The following is a 21,232-nucleotide window of genomic DNA, read 5'->3' on the forward strand; positions in this document are numbered from 1 at the left end:
CAGCCCCTGTTGGCTGCTGTGGGGCTGGAGGGGCAGGCAGGGGGCACTTAGGGGCTGTTGGGAAGTGATCCCTTATTTGCCCTAACAGAAGCCTGGCATACCAGGATGCAGGGAGAGGAGAATTTTACCACAGCGAACCTTCACCTTGGCTGTGCATCCCTGTGGTGCTGCTCACCCGGGTCAGTCCTGAGCACCTTCTGCATTGCAGGAGGATCCCAGCTCCTCTTTGGATGGAAGAGCAAACTGGGGGGTTCAGAAGTGGCACCGTTTTGGCTGTTCACGTGGGACTGGGTGACGGTGTCAGGTCACAAGCCAGGGCCCCACGGGATGTGGAGCAGCAGCTCTGTGTGGAAGCGGTGGTGGATGGTAACAGGAGGATCCTCCCGCAGAGGAGCAGCAGAGCCCCTTGGGAGGCTGCTCTCCGTGGATGGCGGAGCTGTTGCTCCGTCGGGAGCCCCCGAGGATGCGGCCGCGGCTCCGGCGTCGCTCCGCTCTCCCGGTGTTTGTTTCTCCCTGGCTCCGGGAGCGCGGCTCCCGCTGGCAGCATCCTACCCTGTCCCTGCCCGTCCCTTGGCGGCCCGGCTGCCTCCGAAAAGTAAAGTTGAATGTTTGGAAGGAACAGATCTCTGATGAAACAAGGCCATTCATGCTTTCAGATATTAAATTCCATGCAGAATATTAAATAATTTCCTCTTCAATGATCCCAGTAAATTTAATTAGCTCTTGTTCCCCCAATAGAGTTGTTGCTGCCATCCTGATGCGTGGATGCGGGGGGGAGTGAAGGGGAATGCCGCTGCCTTCCTGGGCCTTCGCAGCTCTGTCCCCAACATCACCTCCCTGCTCCAAGCCAGAGCTCCTTTGGAGCGAGATCCCAGCTCCAGCTGCTTCTGTGGGGAGGAGGGAGCTGGGTGTGGAAGCCTCTTTCTCTCTGGTCTGCTTGGAGCTGCTCTGCCTGGAGGGAGCAGGGCCTGGGAAGGAATCTGGGGAAAATCCGTGGTGTTTTGGGTGATTGTCCAGAGCCTTTTCTGTAGCTGCGTGGGAGCTGGGTCCGAGAGGGAAGATGGGAATCACACAAGTAGTTGGCTTTCAGGAGACATGATTGCTGTGTGATTGTGGCATTGTTGGGGGTTTTTTCTGTGTGTGTGATGTCTGTTTTGTTTTTGCAAGTTTTAGAACATCAGAGCAAAGAGGAAAGAAAAAAATCTCTTTGCAATGGAAGCAGCTAATAGTGGGTTATAAATGTGTCCCTGGCACGGTTCATTAGCTGCCATGACATATTGAGGGCTGGGAGCGGTGTGATACCAGCAAATCAATTCCAAATTTCATCTGAGAAGGAATGTAGGGAGGCCAGATCATGCAACATGTTACCAAATATTCCTTCCCAGCCAGAATGGAGCTGCTCCTCTCTCTGGGTGCTGCTCCTGCTGGGCTGCGGTGCAGAATGCAAAATAAATAAATAACCAAGGATCTAATTTACTGATGATTAATTTGCATAATTAGTGCTGTGTCAAATCACTTCACCGAGGTGCAAGGCACACTCTTCTGAGGTGTTTGCATGGACATCTTCGCAGGTTTCCCCAAGCTCACCTTATTTCACATTTAACAGTCTCCCGCGGCTGTCACATTGGTGTTGATGGGATTTCACAGGGTCAAAGTGGATGTGAGAGCTGGGGGTCTGCAGGGCCAAACCCCTGCCAGCCTTCCCATGCCCCATCCTGTTGCTGGAGCACTGCCCTGCCCTGGAAATATGTGTGGCCGTGGGTGGCCGTAGTCCTGGAGCCAGGGATGAGCTCAGCCCGAGCTCTGCTGTGGGCACACACCTGCCGGCCCCGGCCAGTGCCAACTCCCTGGAGAGGGGCAGTGAAGTGATGGCTGAACCCCGGCCATTCCGTATCCACCTGCTGCTCCCTTGGCTGCTCCAGGGATGCTTTGGGAAGGGGCTCAGGGTGGGCAGCCAGGGATGAGGTTTTGGCCAGGGGATCAATGCAGCGATGGGGCCCGAGGCGGTGCCTGGGAGAGGGGAGCAGTGGCTGAGCACCCGGCAGCACCCAGTGCCGTGTGTCCCTCACTTTTCCAAGGGCTTTGCCTCTTTGCAGGGTGATTTCTGTCCCCAAGTGCTGCTGATGCTGCAGCTCCCATCGCTTGGCATCAGGGCAGTCCCAGCAGTGGGACTGGCAGCGCTTCCCCCGTCCACCTCCTGCTCTGGGCAGGGACCTGAGGCCCGAGCGCAGGGCTGGCTTCAGGCTCATTCCCTCCCCTGGAGCAGGGGAAGCAGCTGCGGAATGCCAGCAGGTGAATTGTCCATCGATGCCATAAACACTTGGAGTGCTCTAAAGCACGCAGCGCTGCGGGCAGCCCCGGTCACATCCCTGCTCCTGCTCCCTGTAATGGATATCAGATTGTTCTCCCAGTCTTGGCGTTGTTTCAATAATTGACTGATGCAGCGCAATGTTCACTGATTTAATAAGTTTGTTAGTGTAATAGAGGCTCAGGATTTTGCTGTTAATGTGCAGTGACAATTGCATTGTAGATTTGCTCATTATGTTACATAACTTAGCCATGAAATCTATCGGAAATTATATTTAAAAAAGCATTATTGCAGAACCCATCAGTGTGGCTCTCCCAGCTCCACCCACGGTGCTTTGCAGTCTGAGCGTGTCTGTTCAGTGCCTCGCTGGGACTGCACGTTCCGCTTTGGCTTTTTTGGGTCAGGGCATCTGACACTTGCCAGAAAAACAACCCTGGGTCTTGCCTTGTCATCCCACCTTCTCCATTGCGGCCAAGGGTGGTGCAGGTACCCGGTGTTTTGGCAGCTCTCTGGGGAGAGCTCCAGCTGGCACCGTGCCCCTGGCCCTCCGGTGGGACAGGCACTGGCAGGTGAAGCTCTTGGCAGGTCCAATCTTAAGCTGCTGGGGCTGTGTCAGAGCTGAACATGCTCTGCAAACGTCCCCTTTTTGGGCAGAGTCACGAGGAGGGGCCGGACATGCTTTGGGCACCTCAAAGTTGAGGATCCCTGAGAGCCATGGGGGAGGATGGGGGGGAGGGGGGCTGTTGCCTCATTGCCTCGTGTCTCTCCCTGGTACTGAGTGGCCTCTGTTGCCTTGTGGAGGAGATCCCAGAACTGGATGCCCTGACAGGGACATGATGCTCAGCCCTGGGGACTGAGGGGATCCCCAGAGCTGGGGCTGTGGGGCTCCACATTCCAGAAACTGTGTTCAGGAGAAAGCCCACATGGAGCCACAGTGGGTCTTGTCATCTCTGTACTCCAGCCATAGTTCCGAGGAAAACCTCGTCTTCCTTAAAGATAAAAAAATCCCAGCAGCAGTAATTTAAACAACTCTGACTGCCTCCAAATGAAGGCCCTGATGGCAAACAGGCTGTGAAATCGGCTAAGAAAAAAAGGAAAAACATATTTTTCCCAGAGTAATACTTGTTCCCACGGTTCACAAACAGCCTTGCAGGGGTTTGATGCCTTGTGCTGTTTCCAATGGCTGCTTTTCCCTCCGCTGCCGCTCTCGTGCATCCTCAGCCATTATCCCCCGCCTGCTCCTCCTCCTCCTCTCCCACGGCCGGGCAGGACACTCCTACACTTGCCCTTCTGGAGATCCCCGGGCAGGTTCCCCCGGTGGGTTCCTCTCTGGGTGGTTCCCTGCCCGGGTGTCCCCGCGTAGATGCCGGGGCTCGGGCCTTCTCCGGCGGGTTGCCTAGCAATCCCGGCATCCCGATCCCAGCAATCCCGGCATCCCGATCCCACTCCGCCGCCGCTCCGCGCGCGCACCTCCCGCTTGCAAGGCTGCACCTCCCAAGTGGGAACGGGTTTGCGTTTCTGGGAACGGAGTCAGCCGGGACCCAGCTCGGAGGCTTGGGATGCAGGGGAGATTTTGCAGAGCTGAGCTCTCCTGCATTCCCAGCTCCTCGTTCTCCAAATCTGCTGCCTAAAGCATCTTCAGCCTCAGTGAAGCGTGAGCAAGCGGCACAGCGGGGCAGAGCCGAGAGCGGGCCTGGCTGCCTTTGTCGGGAGAACAAGGGCTGCTGCGCTCGGCTGCGGGGCCGCCGCGGCCCTGTGGGCTAAAAATACACCCGTGGATCATACAAAATAGATGTGGGGATGGGTGAGGCGCAGTCCGTGTGTTCCTGGTCCTCACTCACGTGGTGGCTCGTCATAGCCCTGATGGTTTTCTCCAGAGCGGTCTTCAGAGCCCTCGGGAGGGAAGGGGAGCTGTATGAGGGGAGGGGAGCAGTGCCTGGTTTGGGAGGCTGCGGGTGGGCTCTGCAGGAGACTGAGAAAGTCTCAGAGATGACTCTGTGCTAAACTCATAGGAGATAACTTCCTGCTCAGGCAGGCTCTAGATATTCCAGATATTTCTCAGGAAATGGAGCTTGGGTAGCTTCACCACAGTCTTAACTATTGGGAAGCACAAATAAATCATTTGAGCCAGGAAGAGGTGCTGAGCCCCATCCAGGAACGCCAGCAGGAGCTGTCACTGCACTGTGACATCCCCTAAGCCGGCGGGATTCAGGGGGCTTGGCTGCCCACTGTGAGGGACCCGCTGCCAGAACGGCCACTGCTCATGGCTCTTTCCGAGATGGAACCTCCCGGCAGCGAGCCCAGGAAAGGGCAGAGCAGGACCGCTGACAGCCGGGGTCTGCTCAGTCCGATAGCGCAGGTCTGCGCCGCTCCGCTGGCTTCCCGGGGGAGGAGATGAGCAGCAGGAGAACGAGAGACAGCCGTGAATGCCAGAGGTCTGCTCTTGCATAACACCCCAGGAAGCTTCCAGCTGCGGTGGGAATGCCCGGATCACTGCCCAGAGATCCTTAAATGGGATTGAGAGGGAAGAAAGGGTAAGGGGCTGAGACACGCACGGAGCTTTAGTGGGTCTGGGGGATGCTACAAACCTACATGCTGTGGGCTCCCGGCACTGCCTTGTGTTTCCCAGTGTTTGCAGTGAGGAATGGAAATCCTCTTCCCCCCTGCCGCTGCCGTCCTGCCAGGGGCTGCCGTGAGCCTGGGCATCCCGCTCAGTGCCCGGGTATCCCACCCAGTGTCCAGGTGGATGCACAGTGATGGAATCGGTGTCCCTGATCCGGCTTGTCCAGGGGGCTTTGCTCCTCACCAGTCGCGGGGCCGCAGTGCCCGGTGCTGCTTGAGGACAGGGAGGGATTGCGAGAATCCCCCGGGGCAGCCCGCTCCGTGCCGGCGCCGCTGCTGGAGGCTCATTTTTGGGGGAGAAACAGACAAAACCCGGCTCTTTTGGTGGCGCAGCGGTGGGAGCGCGTGCGGAGCGGCCACCGGGCACGGTGCGGGGGGGGGGGGCCGAGGGTCCCGACCCCCCCATCGCGCTCGGGTCTCCCCGCAGAGGGAGGGGACCCCGGGCGGGGGGCGGCAGCCGCGGGGCGGGGCCGGGGGCGGGCGCGCGCGCTCGGTGGCTCCGGTGGCGCGGGCGCAGCCGCGTGCGAGGCGGCCCGGTGAGCGCAGCCCGGAGAGCCCGACCCAGCCCGGAGAGCCCGACCCGCCGCCGGGCTGCCCCGGTCGCCGCTGCTCGGGAGATGCCGCTCGGCGGGCGGGGACCCGCGGCCGCCCTGCGCCGCCGCGGCGGGGACGTCTGAGCGCGTGAGTTACCGGGGGCGGCGGCACCGTCGCACCCCCGCCCGGCGGCACCGGGGAGGGGGGCGGGGGCGGTGAAGTTCCGCCGGGACGGCTCTGGGGAGGGATGTCCACCGAGAGCCGCCCCGGGAGTCACAGCGGCAGCCCCGGGGCGGCGCTGCCGGAGCGCATCCCGGGGGAAGGCTGGCGGCTCCGGGCGGAGCGGGGGAGGCCGGGCTGGCAGCGTCCACCCCGGCACCAGGCGGTCCCCGCGGCGCTCCGGGACCGGCTTCTGTGGCGGCGGTGCTGGAGCCCGTGAGGGTTCGGTGGCTAAGCCGGTCCGATCAAGGGGCAACGCGCGATGTGTGAGGGGCCCCATTAAGTTTGTGTTAAGGATTCGTCCTGCCCCTTAATTAGGGGCAGCTGCTAACAGAAACCTGGCGCTAATTGTCATTACAGCCTCCAGGTGAAGGTAAATTGTAGGAAAAAGTTGGGTGAGGTGAGGTGGAGTCTGGATAAAGGACGAGAAAGAGAGGGTCCCGCTTGGGCTGGGTGAGCTGTGGGGCAGTCAGGCAAGCAAGGCAGCTTTCCCTGGGCTTTTCTTCTCCTGAATCCCTGCCTGTCTCCAGGAATTTCATTGCAAGACGGGCTTCCAGTGCAGGTATGTGCAGGGCTTGTGCGTGGGGAGGGGCGGACGGATGGCCAAGGCCCCTCGGGGGTCACCTGGGTTATGTGTGTGGTGTGTGTAAACGCCCAGTGCCGTTTTCCATGTGGAAATGCCCAGTGCCGTTCTCCAGCCGTTATCCTGGTCCCCAGAGGTGTGCGTGCCAGGAGCTGCACAGCGCTTGCAGCGTCACCTCCGAGGGCATCAGGGCAGAGCTGAAGTAAACAGCCACGGCGTGGGTGTCGGGGCAGGGGTGTGGGGCAGGCCCTGCACGGGCAGTGAGTGCCCGGAGTTGGGGGCACAGACCCATCCATTCGGTGGGAGCAGCCTGGCAAGGCGTTGGCAGTGCTTGTGTGTGCAGGCGGAGGGATGGGGGGAGCAGGGATTTCTCGGCTTCTCACTCCAGTGAGCGTGACATTAACAATCCCGGCTATTTTCGGCTGCCTTTGGTGAAGGTTTGGCACTCACTCACTGCCTCCAGAGATGCCTGGCACTGGGGCAGGGCAGCTTTGGCTGCTGCGTTCTGTCCTGGGGGACACAGCCCGTTGGGGAATGCCGTGTTCTTTTTCCCTTCTAATGTGCCCATCGTTCTCTGGGATGTCCAGGGCTTGTGGTTCAGCTCTCAGTGTTCTGGGGCTGCATCCTGCTGCCCAGTGGTGTTTGCAATCTGGTGATACCAGACCCGGAGGCCTGGCCATGCTGGGTACAGTGCAGAGATGAAGGCACTCTGCTTCCCAAACAGCTTCCTGTTTTCAGGCTAAAATGGTTGAGGGATGATAAAGCCTCACAAAGCAAGAAATTAAGGCTGTTTTTCTGGATAACAGATGGAGAAAGAGGCTGGAGTTGATAATTTTTGGGGAGGGGGGGGCTGATTGCAGTGGCTGGGGCTGGCAGGGCTGCCTGGACCTGGCTGTTGGTTGTAGCTCATTCCTGGCTGCAGGGAGAGGTGCCAAGGTTCTGTTTGCTGTTTCACAGAAAATACTGAAGAATTTTTATTTCTCCCCCTCCTTTGGAGTGATGTGTGTGATTGTTTGGCACCGCAGAGAGCCCTGGCTGCGGCCACAGCAGCGTGTGAACCTCTGCTGAATGCTTTTGGGGACAGAGGCTGGGAAGCCCCAGCCTGGCAGTGGCAGCTCTTGCTCCTCCCTGGCAGTTTGGGCACCGTGTGGGGACAGGCAGTGCAGAGCTGAGGTGCTGAGGGAGCCGTCGCTGACACAGGGCTGTGGCAGTGCCTTTCCTGTCCTTTCCTGCTGCTCCTGGGCAGCCTGGGAGGTTTTAGGATGTTTTAGGATACCGACCCTTGCTCTGTGTGATGCCCCCTTTGGCAAACCACCTCTTCTAGCTTTCCTCAGCCAGTGGTGCACTCTCCATACGCTCTGCACTTGTGCAGTCCCTCTGTGACAAGGGCTGGGATTTTTCTCTTTCCCACTTGCGCTGTTTCTCCATCTCCCATCACCAGAACATGTCGTCCTGAATTACCAGGATGACATCCCAGGCACTGGGATGGCTGGGCAGCCTCTACTGGTGGCAGAGCCTGTCTCTCTGTGCAGCTGCTGCTTTGCCACCCTGCCCTGCACAGCGGGATTTCTCTTTCCCATCCAGGATGGGACAGTTTAGTTCTTCTGCCACCGTGGCTGAGGGGAATCTCCCCAGCTGGAGGGGAGTGCATTAGTGGGGCTTGAGCCAGCTGGCTTCAGGCACTGGGGGGGTGAGGGTCCCCCCCAGTGCTGCTCTCCAGCAGCTTGGGCCAAATTGCTCCTTTGGTGCATAAAGGTTTTCAGCTGTGCATTTCTTGAATTAGTTTGTCGGCACAGCTCTCAGCTGCTCAGCTGACGGTGGATAAATCCCTCTGAAGGTTGTTGAGATAATAAAAGGCATGAGGGAAGTTCCGTAATTTATTTGAGTTCTCTTTTAATTTACAGCCTTACAGGGTGAGAGCTCAGTGGATAATGAGTCCTTATGGCTGATCTGCTCCTTTCCAAGGGCCGTGGCAGAGAAAGGGGAGCTGGGGGGGAAGTTTGAGCCGGGGGAAGGTGGAGGGGGTTGTGCTGGAGGTGCTGCAGTCATGGAGCTGCGGCTGAAGCCATGTGGTGCTGGGAGCCTGGAGCTCCTTGGGCATCACCACAGAGCTGCCGCCAGTCGAGAGCTCTTCCATTGGGATGCTCCATCCCTGGCTGGGCTGGGATGCTCGGTGCTGCTGGCAGCAGCTTCTCCTTCCTCCCTCCTCTCGCTGTACAGGCAGCGGCTGCTGTTGGTGCTGTTCCAGTGCTTTCTGCTGGAATTGTTTGAGGTATTTTGGGATGTACGTTCCTGCAAATTAATTGACAGGCTGGGATACCAGATGAGGAAGCAAAATCACCTTCTCTGTCATTTCATTAGTTATTGAGATTACAGTTGTTTTGAACCTCTAATAAACCAGTCTGAAGGCAGTTCTCCCCTTCGCTCCGCTCGCATGCAGATGCTCCAGGCATCCCTGTCTCTTCCCGACTGGACTAGATTGAATTTCTAATGGGTAGAAACGCGCACAGGAACGCAGGATCCCTTTTCCTGTTCCATTATCCACTGTGGATGTGTCTCCTCCTCCTGGTACCCTCATCACCTGGGAGGTTCAGGGGCTGAGAGGATGGACCCTGAATGGGAGGAAGGGGATCCAGAGGGTTTCCTTGATGGGCAGAGCTGGTTTCTCCCAGTGTTTTGCTGTTGGTTTTCCCGAAGGTGGAAGAAGCACATGCTCCCGTGGGCTCTGCCAGACTGCTCACATTTCCCCTCTGGGATGCTTTTCTACCTGGGGGAAGAAAAAAACCAAACCAAAAACCAGCTCTTTTTGGGTCTGGGCTGGTGCTGGTGTGAGGGTGTGTGGGATGCTGTGCCAGGGGTGGGGATGGGGACTTCCAAGCCCCAGCAGGTTCCCTCCTCTCCTGCCTGTGCCACAGTGCCTGCTGTACCTCTGGTGCTCAGCGCTGCCGAGGCAGGAGGTGGGGCTAAAATGGCATTTACATATATAAGAGGATCTGGACTAGTGGATTTTGAATGGAGCCACTGTTGCTCCCTCTGGGCAGTCTGATGGATTTGGGGGTTCCTGAAAGTGGGAATCTGGGCAGCAGCCTGAGAGCTGTAATCTGCCAAAGTTATCGGAGGGACCTGTGAGCGTGTCCGGAGAAACGGGGCGATTGAGGCTGAGGAAGTCACTGCAGCTGGAATTTATGGAAGTGATAAAACAACTTTTGACAACAGGCTCAGCTCCCGGCAGCTCCTCCGCAGCAAGAGAGAATATTTTCCTCCTGTTGGATCGATAAACAATTAATTCTAAAGCAGGAGCTGGAGCAAAAGGGAGAGTTTTCCAGGCTTCTAAACTCTTAATCAAGCTCTGGGTGAAACACAGATGTGAGAATCTGAGACCTGCTGATAAAATCTTGACCTTGATAACAGGTTCCTCAGTTCCTGGGCCATGGATGATACTTCCTTGGCTGAATAAATCCTCTTGTAAATATAGAGCTTGTTCCCAGATATTTATACTTCCAACATGTTTAATGTAGCTTTACTTAATAATCTGCTTCAAAACGCTGACTTTCCCCCCCACATTTTAATTGAATTCTAATTTCCATTCAGAATCAGCTTAAATTAAATGAGTTTAAAAATATAGTAAATAATACTTGTAATTCACTTACTCGTACCATAAGCTGTGAAAATAAAGACTCAAATAACCCTTTAAAGCTGCTCATGGTGCAGCCCTTTCCTTAGCAGAAAACCCAGCATCCTTTGGCTAAATGTGATAGTTTTGGGATTTGTGCCCAGCCGGGCTCAGGGAGCTCTCAGTGCTGTGTTCTCTGGGGCTCAGACTCTGTGGGGGCAGAAGGGGAGAGCTGGGGGTGCTGGCACTGCTGTCCTGTGTCTGGGTTTGGGAGGTCCCCAGTCACTGCTGACAAACCTTTGGCTCTGGCAGATCCTCCAGCAGCCTTTGCTGCCATGGCTGATGGAAATGGGGGTTTCAGTGGAACTTCCCCAAACAGTGCTGGGGTGCAGCCACTGGTGGGTGTGCTCCAGCACGGTCTGTTTGTGGGCTGGGAGGGTCTGTTCACTCTCCAGAGATTACTGGGGTTGTCCAAGAGTCTGTTTTGCAGGAAGAAGGGTTTAAGGACCTCTCAGAACCCATGCTTTGGGTTGTGGGCAGTGATGGCAGCTCTGCGCCGGATGGGGCAGCGAGGGGTGCGAGCTGCTGGGGACGGACGCTGGTTCGGCTGCCTTCTGGCCCTGGGATGGTGATCCTTGAGGTCGGGGTGTCACTGCCCTGGTGCCTGAGTCCCTCTCTGGCAGGATCAGGACTGCAGGGCTCTGTGTGCAGGTGTTTAGCATGCAGGGGTGGTGGATGATGCTGGAGAACATCCCCCTGCGCCGAGGGGGCCATGGCCAGCCCAGGGCACCTGCTGCAGCCACCCAGATCCAGGATACAGCCTCAGCCGGGTGCACAGGATGCTCCTGTGGGCAGTGCTGTGGTGGGAAGCACTGTGCTGGCATGGCATGGTGTGGCAGCAGCACTGGTGGGGCTCTCCCTGTGCCCCCTCCACAAGAACAGGGCTTGGGGTGCAGCCACCAGAGCCCCCCGAGCCATGAGCAGGTGGGGGCTGCCTGGGAGGGCTCTCACCAGCAGATCCATCTGGGAAGGTGCTTCACGGACTGTGCAAATCCCGGCGTGGAGAGAGGCCGAAATTGTTCCATGCATAGCCAGTTTTTTTTGTTTTTTTTTTTAAATAAAGCTCTCTCCAGTATATTCAAGGAGTAATTAGGAATCCTGAGCTGGCTGGATCTCGATCTTTATAGCAACACAGCTGATAAAGCATGATTCAGGGACCTCGTTAGCTTTTTTTAAAGAAGTTTTTATTTAACTTCCGTGAAGTTGCCATGGTTACCCCTGTGCATGGCTTCCCTGCCTCTCCTGCCTTGAGTGCAGCTGCCAGTGTTGAGAATTAAACATCTACATTTGGAGCAGCCGTGGCCTCCCCCCTCTGCCCTCCTGGGGTTTGGGAACCTTGTCCCTTTGCCCACCCTGGAAAAGGCTCCTGTTTGATGGGGTAAAGCTCAGCCTGGGTTGTCCAAGAGCTTTTTTTCTGGAGCAGGCTGGGAAGGGGGCTGCTCTGTTGGTGTCACTGGTGACATGCAATGTGCCACGGTCACACACTGCTGTGCACCAGCACAGCCTGGGATGCTCCCACTGAGTGACAAAACTGCCGTGGGGCATGGGAGGCACTGGGGCTGCTGGGAGGGTGGTGGGAGGCACTGGGAGCAGGGGCCAGTGCCCTGAGTCCCGTCTCACCATGGTTTGGCTGACAGGGCCTCGCTGTCCAGGAGCCAGTGCAGGCAGGGGGTTTAATGAGTCCCAACTGAGCCGCCCCTGGTCCAGCGCTGGGAGGTCACAGATGCGGGCACAGGGAGCCCAGGCGGGGCACAAGATCAGCCCATTTCTGTCACAGTGGCCATGATGTAAGATACTGACAGAGTGGGTTGTGACTGTGTGCCTTGAGCTGGGCAAACCCCAGGGACTGGGGAACCAGGGAGGCAGCAGCTGCCCCCCCCAGCCCAGTTCTGGGTGCTGGGGGGATGCTGGAGGCTCCAGAAGGGACAGTGCACGCTTGAGCAGTTGTTGGATGGCGGGGTGAAGCTGTGCTGCGTCCTGCCAGTGCAGGGCTGTGAGCTCTGCTGGCAGCAGTACCGGGGCTGGTGGTGCCTGGTGCTGCTGCTGCTGCACCGCTTCCCATCCCCGTGGCTCCAGCCAGGTAACGGGGACCTTGTGCTGGGCCAGCCGTGGTGGCCATCTGTCCAGGCAGGGCTGGACTCTGTCCTCATTCTGTCAAAGTTTTGTCAAGCTCCCCCCCCCCCCCCCCGCTCCTCTCGGCGTTTTCAGCAGTGGAGGGTGGGAGGGTGCGTGGGAAGTGAAGCCGCACCAGAAATAATCCTGCGCGTCCGGGGTGCGAGCGGCACCGTGGGGAGGCTCTGCTCCCCCTGCCCGCCGGCGCCTCACTGGGGTCACAAAGTCCCCAGGCTGAGGGGAGCAGCTTTTATTTGTTTGTCTCCCTGTCTTCCTCCTCCTCCTCCCTTCCTTCATTTCTCTTTTCCGTTCTCCATTTTCTTTCCCGATGAAAGATTTTCTTGCAGTGTCAAGGCAATGTGACCTGGTTCCGTAATAAAGAGGAGGCTTATTAGAATTAAAGCCCAACAGTGTTAAAAAAGCAATCTTTGCAAGATTGAGGCCATGAGGGAATTGTAAATTCTCAGCAAAGACCTCATTTAAAGACTGGGATGAAAACACATGCGCATGCATGCACCGAGGCCTGGCACTGTGAGGGCACATCTGGTTCAAGAAGAATTTTGGGGACGATGAGGGATTGGAGCAGTGCTTGAGTCCTCATGGCTTTGCTCGGGATCCTCCTGCTGGTTGGGCACGGTGGTGGCTGTGCTGGCTCCGTGAATATCGCTTGAGTTTGGATTTGTTTTCCTTGTTCTCCGGGGATACCCTCCCCGTAGCCCCCCCTCTCCTGCATCCCCGCTCAGCCCCTCCTGGCGCAGCCGCCCACCTGCCGCGGGGTGGGAGCGATGGCAGCCGGTGAGTCAGGCTGCCCGGGCTCTCCCCGGCTCAGCGCAGCCCTCTTCCAGCTGCTCACCACAGAAATTTCCCTCGGGGTGAGATGGGTGCTGGGTCAGTGCCGGAGTCGGTGGGGAAAGCCGTGATGGGGTGGCCCTCCCTGGGGCGAGGTGTGCCGGCTTCGTGCCCCGTGCCCTGGTGCTGGCTGTGGGTGCTGCGTGCCGGGGGTGCCCCTGCACAGGCAGGTAAGGGCTCCCAGTGGCTCCCGGTGCTCCCCAGGGCAGATGGTGCCACGGCTTTGGCCTCATCTTGCGCAGGGCGCTTTTTCCTCCCGCCCATCCCTTTGGACGGGACCTCTCGTCAGTGCCCAGGGAGCAGCCGAGCGCGCCGCGGTGCCGGGGAGAAGGGCTGCAGTGGGCAGCAGGTGAAGAGACCCCACTCCCCTCCCTCCCTCCTTCTCCTGTTTTTTTTTCTTCGCGGCTGCATCCCCGTGGCTGCGGGGAGCGAGTGCGGAGCGACAGAGCTGTCGGAAGGCGGCAGAGCCCCGCTGTCGGAGCGGCAGCGGTCCCCGCTGGTCCCCGCGGTGGTCTGTTGTCATGATTTGCTGTTATCTGTGTAATTAGAGAGCCGGCTCTCCTGGCGGGGCTCGGCGGCCGCGCTGGCTCCGAGTGCCGTGCACACCTGCGGTGCAGCAGAATGAGGAGATCGGAGCAGCGAAGGGAGGGCTGACATGTGTGTCCAGCGGCTCACGGCTGAGGCGGACTGCGGGAGCCTTCAGTGCCCGGCCAAGGAGAGGGGCCAGCTGGGGCCTCGGGCTCTGTTCAGTGATGCCCAAGGTCAGCGGAGGCTCTCGGTGACGTGAATCCTTAGAGACGGTGGAGCCAAGTGGCCTGAGCGTGGTGCTCCAGGGACAGAGCTGCCATCTCCTCGGGTTCGTGTCCTGGGGCCCGTGGCTGAGGCTCCCTCACTGCCTGGCCTGCCAGGTCCCTAGCGAGCCCTGCTGTGGGCACCTACAGAAGCCAGAGGGACAAACACACACGTGCCAGGATCGGGACATCAAAGATTCTTTCCCCCAGGTCCCCCTCAGGTCTGGGGGGGCAGACAGGGCGAGTCCCTGGGTGGCTGTGCTGTGCTGCCGGGGTGGATGGTGGTGGCTCAGCTGTTGTCTTTGTTGTCAGTCCTGCTCCAGGATATTTATAGGGAGCCCGAGCTATGCCCAGCCCTGTGCTGCCCTGTGCCGCTGCTCCTCGGCACCTCCACACCTTGCAGAGGGGTCTCTTACAGGGGTTCCTTCCTGAGGGGGTTGGAGCAGGTCCCTGCCCTGCTGCCTGTGGCCTGGAGAAAGGCAGGGCTGGCACTGCTACCTCTCCCTAACGTGCCATTAATGTAATGTCGTGTCCAGGAGCCTTTCCTGCAGGATAAATGGCCTTTCCATCCAGAGCCTGCGTGAATTACGCTGACGTTTTGCTCCTGAGTAGATGTGTGTAGGGGAGCTGGGTATTGGATTGGTGAGAGGCAAGAGAAGCAATCTCTGGGAGGCCATCAATTTGGATTAGGCTTTGTGGACTGGGATGGAGGGTAATCACCATCCTTCATTTCAGAGCGGTAAGAAACAAGTCAGCTTCTTTATGGATCATTATAGCTGCAGCAGGAATTGCTTCCACCTCGGCCATGGCACGGATCCCTGCTGGGCACAGGGGGTGGAAGAGGGTGTAAAGCCAAAGGAGGGAGCTGGCTGTGGCTTCGGAAGGATGAGCCGGACTCCAGCCTGGCTGGGTGCTGCTGCCACGTTCCTTCCTGGATGAGATAGATGGCCCTGCTAGGGGTGCTTATCTCTGCCTCCCGCAGCTGGAGTCAGTTGAGGCGAGGTGAGTGGTGGGGGCCTGGGTGGGAGTCAGTGAGGGAGCAAACACTCCCCAGGAAATGGGTCTGGGTCTGTCTGGAGGTGGGATCACATCCATTCCCCTTGCAGTGCCTCTGGCCTCAGCTGAGCTTCCACCAGCAGCGTCTGCCAGTGCAGACTCTGATGGGTGTTGGAGTTGCTTGTGGGCCTCAGCATTGTCCCCTGGCACGGCAGCATGATGGGGACCGGCCGCTGCCCGGCTCCACAGGCACCGCATTCCCCCATGCCGGCTGTGGCACGGGGAGTGTTGGCACAGCATCCCGCAATCCTAGCCCGGGGAGGGTCCCAGCCAGTGCCCGGCTCTGTTGGTGCCGTGTCCCTCGTCCCAGCCTGCCGTGGCAGGAGTTGCAGTGCGTTCCCGGCCCGCTGACAGCAGCGCTCCCAGGCATCCTCCGCCCGCGCACGCGCGCAGCGGCGATGAAAGGCTCAGCCCGTAAACAGGGGGAGGAGGAGGAGGAGGGATGGGATGGGATGGGATGGGATGGGATGGGATGGGATGGAAATGGGCAGCGGCCGAGGTGGGGGAGCACGTGTGTGTGGTGGGTCGGTGCTCTGCCGCCGCCTGGGGTGGGAGCTGCTCGGGGCCAGCAGGGAGTAGAGATCCGCTTTGGCCTCGCTGAGAGAAGGCCTCCCCTCCCTCCTTTTTGTTTGTATTTTTCTTTTCTTCTTCTTTTTTTTTTTTCTTTTATATCTGAGTGCCTCATTTTCCAGAAGCTGTCATTTTACATAAACCTCTCAGCGAGGTACATCCATTCCCACTGCCAAAATCTCCATATCAAACACTTGTACCACGCCGCTGAACTGACAGCCCTGCCTGTACACGCTCCGTGCCTTTACAAAGGGATGCTGCGTCGGGGAAGGATATAAATACACGCGTTGGAATGACATGCAGCGTGCTCGCTCGCCAGCTCGTGCTGCCCTGCTCTCTTGCTGCCCAGCTAAAATTTATCTGAAGCCTCGGCACAGGTACCCACAGGCCCCTGGTGGCACCCCAGCACCCCGGCAGCACCGGCACTGGGGTGGGTGGCAGGATGCCGGTGGGGCAGCTGCCACGCCGGCGCCGTGCTGCTGCTGTGGTGGGCACAGGGGTGTCGCATGCACTGAGCTGTGGGTTTGGGGGACAGGAGCCCCCCAGCAGTGATTCCTGCAGCCCCTGTGCGTGGGAAGCCTTTGCTGGTGCCGAGTCTCGGAGCTGTGTGGGGTTCCTGCTGCCCAGGTGCCTGCAGGATGCTCCATCCTGTCAGACTGAGGGACTGGCGCGGCACAGGGGGCTGGTGGGCCCCAGGGTAACCCACGGGCTGTGGTGCAGCAGGAGTGCGGCTGCTTGGCTTGAAACTCTCTCTGTGCTTCACATCCTGTTTCAATGGGAGTAGGGACAGAGCATGTTAAGCAATCCAACTGCTTCCTTTTCAAATGAAATTATTTTCTTCTGGATGAAATTCAAATCCAACCCCAAATCCCTGTTTCTTTGCAAAGGAGAAGGAAGGAAATGCAAAACATGCTCCCCACCCCCCAAGTCTATCAGTCTTGCAGCTGATGAGCAGAACCATTCCTGCTTGTCCTGGGATTCCCTCCCTCGTCGTCGCAAGGACGTCGCTGTTGTCGGCGATGGCGCCGTAGCCGTGTGCTGTCACACTGGCTGTGGGCATCGGCTGTTCCCCAGGATGGCACGTGGCTGTCCAGGGAGGCGGTGGAATGCTGGAGTGCTTATTGGGGAGGCAGTGGAATGCTGGAGCAAGTCCTGGGGGAGCACTGAGAGCTCCCGTGGTCCCTTGCTCCCCTGGGGCCACCGCAGTCCATGGGCACCTGGCCCTGCCGGGGTGTGTTGGTCGGTGACGTGGCTGTCACTGGCAGGGCTGTACCCATCACCTGTAACGCTGTGCTGGTGGTTTCTGCTGCTCTTCCAGATGGGGACCTTGATGTGGGAAAGATGAGGCCTTTTTTTTTAATGTAATTCCATTAAAGTGGTTTTTAATTGAGTTCATTTTGGCAAGTTTGATGATAAATTTTTCAGCACCTCAACTGGGAGAGACAGGTCTGTGCTCAGCTCTCCTGCTTTCCATACCAGGGAAGCTCCAGGACGTGAGATGTTTCTGGGCTGAGCTGTTTCCATCCTCAGGAATCCTCTGAGTTCTCTGGCCCCAGCTAAGGCAATGCTGGCACTGGTATGGGGGAGTGTGTTGTGTGTGTCCCCAAAGCTCCTGTCCCCCAGCTCTGCTGCTGGGGGGTGTGGTGATGCTCTAGGTCAGGTCTCTGGAGACCCCAGCCTGGCTGGAGCAGAGGGTTTGCTATGCTCCAGCTGGGGAAGGTGCATGGGGGCTGATGGGATGCAGTTGTGTTGCCCCAGCCGTGCGTGGGGAGGGCACAACTGCAGCCAGACATATCACGATGCCCAGGGAAGGGGTGGGTGGGTGGGTGAGCTGCCTCTGCTCTGCCTTGTGCCACGGCTCCTTCCAGCCAGGATGAATCAGCCTTCCCAAGGACCTGTGAGCAATCTGCCACCACTGTGGCCTTGGGTCCCCAAGGAGTCACAGCCCTCCCTGGGCAGGGAGCCATGAGGTGAGGGCAGCGGCAGTGCCAGCTGCGATGGCATCTGCTGCTCTCGCTGGCAGAAGGCACAGACCTCAAGGTTTGTGTCCCCAAACTGCTCTTAGCAGAAAGAAGTGCACCATGCTGGTGATGCTCCTGGCACCGACGTGCAGCTGGCAGCTGCCGGGGGCTGTGCCATCCCTGAGGGGCTGCTGCACCCTTGGGGACCCACTGTAGGCTTGGGCGGTCCCCACAGCCAGGGGCTGGGATTCCCTTTTCCCAGGATGGAGGGAACTATCCGGGCTGGGCCCCTGGCTCCAGTGCATGGCTCAGCCCAGAGCCCCGTGGTTGCCCTGAGGGGAGGTGAAGGTCCAGCCCTTGGCTCTGTCCGTGCGGCAGGGCCTGCCAGGATCTGCTCCTGGGCCTCTGCCCGCTCCCCTGCTGCCAGTGGCAGCTGCTGAGCCCAGCCGGAGCAGCCCCTGGTGCCAGCTGCCTCTGGGCCACCTTCCCTCTTCCCTGCTTAGTCCGGAGGCTTTTCCCTTCCACCTGCGCGTGCTCCTGCGGGAGCGCTGGCGTGGGAGGGCAGGAGGGCGCAGGGATGGGGATTTGGCTGGAGCTGGGTAGGGGCTCAGTCGGGCTGTGGGCGATGGAGGGAAATTGGGCTCTGCTGGCAAAGTTTCTGCCCGTTCATCATGGGCGAAGGGATGTTTTGGTACGTGCTGATTAACTGCCTCCTCCCGATGTGCCACGGCAAGATAAAATATGAAGGACTGCATTCATTGACTTAAAATTTAATTAAAACTATATATCAAAAACGTGAGACCCCAGGCTTAATAAAACCTGATAAAATTATACTAATACACTTCAATTTCAATCCAAGGCTTCCTGATGGAAGAGCGTGAGAGGCTGAGCCTGTAACTAGATTAGAAACACCTCCTATGCAATATTTATGGTGCTGTCCTGCTTGAGATGCATGGCCGCCGAGGAAGGCTCTGACACCGTGATGAAGAGGAGTTGTCAGCTTGGCTTATGCGTAAATAGGAGAGAGGGCGAGATCGGACGGGCTGTTCCTCGTGGGGGGAGAGTGACTTGGGCAGAGGATGAGCTCGTGGAGGGAGGGAGACAGGGAGGGAAGGAGGGATGCTGCTCCCCCCAAGCTGCTGTGCCCTGGGGATGATCCCTGTCTGTGGCACCAGCGGCCCAGCAGCTGTGGGCTGGGGCGAATTGAGGGGTGGCTTCTGCCCATGCGGCTCCTGACAGCTGCCAGTGGCTGTGGCCACTTCACCTTTACAGGTGATTTATTGAGTGAGGATTAGCGGCTCAGAGCCATTGCCCAAACAAGCTGGTTTGTTCCGTGTGTGGGAGTGTGGCTGTGCCAGCAGGAACAGTGGCCACCAAGCTGCTGGGGGGCAGCCCGTGGTGGGCTGCCTCTGCTCCAGGCAGGAATCAGCAGGAGCACCCAGTTCCCCACATGGTCCTCTCGAGCAGGGTCCCTCTGGTACAACCCGGAGCATCATTGCTGTTGGAGCCTTTCCCTGCTGGCCCGTATCCCCAAATTTCACTTTTGGGTGGAAATGCGCTGGATTTGTGTCTGCAGAGATGTTGGTGACGTGGGGGGGATGTCACCCTAAGCTGTTCAGAGGGGTCTGGGGTCATCAGCAGGGCTCAGTGTGGCACGGGCGGCTGCGGTGCCACCTCGCCCCAGCGGGAAGCGGCTCGGGCAGACTGTTAATGTGGAGCATAAATCCTGGTGGCGACAGGGGAGGTCAGAGCAGGGAGGCAGGAGCAGTAAAGCATTGCAGGCAGAGAGGCCCCGTCCTTAGAGGAGAACCCAGGGCTCATTACTGAGCACAGGGAAATGGGAACACAGCAGGTTTTGGGGGCCAGGAGCTCAGTCTGCAGTGATGCAGCCGGTGGGGCAGGGGCCTTTCTGCCACCTTCGCTGCCTTGGGTCGTGCCTGAACCCCTCATTGACTTGGATGAGGTCAGTATGCAGCCAGGGCTTGGACAGGATGCTGAACACGGGGTGCCAGAGTCATCTGTTGGGGCCGGGGGTGCAGCCCAGGGCTGGGGGTTGCCGGGGCCCGGCGCTGCCCCAGCGATCTGTGCCCATCTCCTGCAGCTGCCCCCACTGTTCCCCCCTTTTCTCTCCCTTCCAGGTGAGCGAGCACGCGTCCCCCTGGAGCGCTGACGTGCTCTGGTGCTTCTTCAAGGCTGTGGCAGCAATTCCAGCAGCCAGTGGCCTGGCATGACCCCGGGAGCTGGAAGAAGGGGGGTGAGGTGGGCACTGAGCTGGCATGGAGCCCCTTCCCAGGCAGGAGGGGACCCAACAGGCAGCAGTATCAGCTCTGCCAGCTACGAGCTCCCTGCCCCCTTGCCTGCTCTCCAGATCCCTGGGGAACTGGAAGTAAGGCCAGAGCAAAAGGTGAAGGGATGGGGTTTGTGTGCTGGTGCCCATCCATGCCACCTCCCCACATCCCTCCTTGCCCAGGCTGTGCCGGGGTTCGTCCCTCACGCTGCCCCTCTCCCAGCCCTGCAGGGCCACTGCTCCCTGCTCTGTGGAGCTGTATTTTCAGAGACTGTGGGGGATGTCGTGTGTGTAAAATTAGCGCTGCCTTGTTAGTGCTTCTCAGGCTAATTCGGAGTGAAATGCTTTAGCAGCGGTGGGCTGATTCTATCAGGAGAACAAGAACTAATTAAATTCACTCTGACCATCAAGCAGTAAATTATTTATACCCAGACAGATGCAATCTAATCTGTAGCGTCCAGCCCCACTGAACCTGCAGCCTCCTTGGTTCGGGGTGAGGAGCAGATTAGGCAACAGAGGGGGAGCTGGGAAGGGCAGAGCAAGGGTTGCCAGAGAAGGCAATTTTTTTTTTCCCGTTTGGGGCCAGTGCTGCAGCAGGACCCCTCCACTGGCACTGTGGCCCCTGGGCCTGCCTGGGGAACTCCCGAGCATGGGGGCCTTTGGGGCTGGGAGCTGGAAGGAGATGGGGTGTCCTCCAGCAGCTGCCCATCCTGGGGAGCTGGCACAGACCCACACTGTCGCTTGGGGAGGTGGTTTACCAATGTCAGCAGGGAGATGTGGGAGTCCTCCTTCACCTCCTCCTCCTCCCAGGAGGAAGGCCAGGCACAGTGCAGAGGTCCTCACCTCTGATTTTGCACCACTGTACTGTGGTTCCCGTGCTGCCGTGTGATCTCCATCACCCCCCTCCCTGTGCCTCCCCAGGCCCAGTGCTCACAGCCGGCTCAGCTCGGGGCAGGTATGAGCCGTTATCATCTCTGCAGGGTTTGTTTTTTGGTGATCTGACCCGGTGCCTGATTAGATCATTCCTGCCGCACAGTGGAACCGCAGCTTCCTCTGCCTACGAGCCGCAGTTCACTCTAATTGCGATTGAGCCGAGATCCCTCTTCTCTCCAATCGAAAGGGAAGAGTGAAAAATCATTTGCTAATCCTCTTGGGGGTTGTAAAGGATTCCAGCAGCCTGGGAAACAGCTCTGCTTGGGGCTGGGAAAATGGTGTGGTAAAAATGATCTGGTTGTTATTTATGTTAGAGGGACAGAAAGAAGGAATTCCAGAGCAGCCGGAACAGAACAGAGCATCACGGGGATGGTCCTTGTCCCCTTGGGAACGGAGATTTCCATTCTGTCCTCGGGCAGGCATGGTGCTGGGAGGACTGGTTTGACTGGGAAGAGTTTGGCTCTGTTCAGGGTAAGAGCCTCTGGAAACGTCAGGGTCACTGGTGGGTGCCCATGGGGCCAGGCAGGGTGGGCAGTGCTGGGCTCGGGTGTTCCCCAGCTGCAGCTTCCCAGCGGGCAGGAGCACCTCTGGTGGGATGCCTGGGAGCTGCCCCACAGAGAGAGGGATGGATCCCTGGTGCAGGGATTGGGCTCTCGCTGCGTTTATCGAGGTGTTTAAGGATAAATCGGCTGTAACCAGTCTGTGCCCATAGGGGCTGAGCTCCTCCGGGCCGG

General features: G+C 58.6%; 1 protein-coding gene across 15 annotated transcripts in view; it reads left to right on the forward strand.

Annotated features, from left to right (window-relative positions):
* RBFOX3 (RNA binding fox-1 homolog 3) overlaps positions 1-21,232 on the forward strand; it is a 140,283-nt gene that overhangs the window by 28,289 nt on the left and 90,762 nt on the right. The window contains exon 1 of one of the 15 annotated variants that reach the window (XM_039562136.1): positions 4,773-4,842. The exons of 12 other annotated variants lie outside the window; for them this stretch is intronic. The gene's annotated coding sequence lies outside the window, so the exon portion shown is untranslated. Of the gene's footprint in view, positions 1-4,772; positions 4,843-5,478; positions 5,612-6,077; positions 6,246-21,232 lie in introns of those variants that run through there. 2 more of the 15 variants (XM_039562131.1, XM_039562132.1) reach the window with 2 other exon arrangements.

The sequence above is a fragment of the Corvus cornix genome, chromosome 18, assembly GCF_000738735.6.
Source record: "Corvus cornix cornix isolate S_Up_H32 chromosome 18, ASM73873v5, whole genome shotgun sequence".
NCBI lineage: Eukaryota > Metazoa > Chordata > Aves > Passeriformes > Corvidae > Corvus > Corvus cornix.